Consider the following 2,702-nt stretch of genomic DNA (forward strand, 5'->3'; position numbering starts at 1 on the left):
AATTGTTTGTAAAACGTTATTTCAATTATAGTGAAGAAAAATCTCCCATATCAGCCAGGAGGCCTGGATGTAGTTTGCAAGTGGACCCGCAAACGAACCAGGATAAAAACCTTGTTGCACGCTTTTCTTTCCCTACTCTCTTTATTGCTTTAATCGATTACTTTGTATAGTTGTATTAGCTGTAATAATCTGTTTCTATACTGTACTGTTGTAACTCTGATATATCTGTTAGCTCTGTATATTTGCTTCGATCTCAGTTGCTTGTCGTACAAGAAACTGAATCTGTTTATGCGATTTGAGCTGTTTTAATCGATTATAAAGTTGTAGTTAATAGATTATTCTTTCTTTGTTAATCGATTAAATTGGGGGGTTTTCAACATTAGAAGTTATTTGCGAAAAGCGGAACTTTGACCGCTACACCTATTCAACCCCCCTTCTAGGTGTATTTTAGCCACTGATACCTAACACTTTAGAAGTCGAAAGCCTTATATGAATTCCACTTTAGACGTAACTTAATACTTCAGCACAAGACTGTGGCATTTCAATGTTCCAAAAATTGTGTAGGATGTACCTTGTGTAGGACAACGTAAGCACACCATAACTATTATCCCTCGTCATTTATATTTCTCATCATAAATTGAGACTTTTATCCCTTAAATAATATGATTGTATCGTCACCTAAACCTGAGTAGTATATGATATCATTGTAGTTTGGTATCCTTACGCCATTAATATAACACATTTGCATGCAAACCTATGGACTGATGATGAGCGCAAGAGGGTCCAGCATAACCTACGCGCCAAAAATATCATCACATCGGCCCTATCCTACGATGAGTTCTTTAGGGTCTCGCGGTGCCAAAATGCAAAAGAAATGTGGGAAACTTTGCAAGTGACTCACGAAGGCAGTAGCGAAGTCAAGCGCGCTAGATTAAATGTACTGACCCACGAGTCTGAGCTATTTTGCATGTTACCTAGCAAATCAATCAGTGAAATACAAAAGCGATTTACTCATATCGTAAATCATTTAGTTGCTCTAGATAAATCTTTTGGCAGAGGAGAATTGACTAATAAAGTTTTACGTTGCCTTGACAGGAAATGGCAGCCGAAAGTAACTGCAATTATGGAATCCAAAGATTTGGACTCCATGCCTCTAGCCACATTGTTTGGAAAGCTTCAAGAGCACGAGATGAAATTGGGTCGCTTGACGATGCATGAGGATTCGGAACGGAAGAAGAAAAGCATCACATTGAAGGCTACACCTTCTAAAACAAAAGAAGATAAAGATGATGATGAATCTGACTCCGATCTGGATGATGAAACAATGGGTCTCCTTGTTCGAAAATTCAATAAATTTATAAAAACAAGAAACGTTGGTGATCATACAGGACTAGGATATACTCGCCCTACTAGGAAAAAAGACCATATAGAAAACCTGTAGGTCGTCCTAAAAATAAATATCACAAGCACACACCTACATGTTTTTACTGCGGTGCATATGGTCACACTTCATATTCATGTTACATCAGAAAGTACGGTGTACCTAGTGGCGTTTATATGTGGATAAAGAAGGGAGATAACTCCCCGATTACTAATAGAAAAGACCCAATATCAATTGGGTACCTAAGAAAAGCAAGTGATCTTTTTGCAGATATGTCTTCGAACACGAGGGCATAAATGGTATCTAGACAGCGGGTGTTCAAGACATATGACAGGTGACAGATTAAACTTCCTGGATCTTGCACTTAAAGGTAAAGGATACGTCACGTACGGAGACAACAACAAGGGAAAGATTCTTGGCACCGGAACAGTTGGAAATTCATCTCAGACTCTTATTGAAAATGTTCTCTATGTTGAAGGATTAGAACATAATCTCTTGAGCATAAGCCAACTCTGTGACAAAGATAACCGTGTATCTTTCGATTCTGAGTGTTGTATTATTCATGACATTTTATCTAATAATGTTAAATTTGTTGGTCATCGTATAAATAATATTTACATGTTTAATTTGGATGATGTCACTACTTTGTTTTCAAAATGTTTTATTTCAAAAGAAGATGACATCTGGCTTTGGCATAGACGCGTTGCACATATCCATGTAAAACATCTAGATAAATTATCATCAAACGAACTAGTTGAGGGGCTACCAAAACTAAATTTTAAAACCAAAGAGATTTGTGACACTTGTCAAAAGTGCAAACAAATCAAAAAGTCTTTTAAAAAAAAGAAAAATGTGATCTCCACTTCAAGGCCTTTGGAGTTACTCCATATGGACTTGTTTGGGCCATCACAAATCATGAGTTTTGGAGGTAGCTATTATGCCTTAGTTATTGTTGATGATTTCTCCAGATTTACATGGACATTATTTCTATATGCAAAAAGCAACGCGTTCAAATCTTTTAAAAATCTTGCCTAGCAAATCCAAAACCAACTTAACCTGAAAATAGAATATATACGTAGTGATCACGGGGGAGAATTTGAGAACTTTCAGTTTGATAAATTCTGTAATAAGCATGGCATTTTTCATCAATTCTATGCTCCTCGCACTCCACAACAAAATGGAGTTGTTGAGAGGAAGAATCGTGTTATAGAAGAATTAGCCAGAACCATGCTCAATGAACGTAATATCCCCAAATATTTCTGGGCAGATGTTGTGCATGCTGCATGCTATGTTATAAATCGAGTACTTCTAAGGCCTAATA

The sequence above is a fragment of the Lupinus angustifolius genome, chromosome LG17, assembly GCF_001865875.1.
Source record: "Lupinus angustifolius cultivar Tanjil chromosome LG17, LupAngTanjil_v1.0, whole genome shotgun sequence".
NCBI lineage: Eukaryota > Viridiplantae > Streptophyta > Magnoliopsida > Fabales > Fabaceae > Lupinus > Lupinus angustifolius.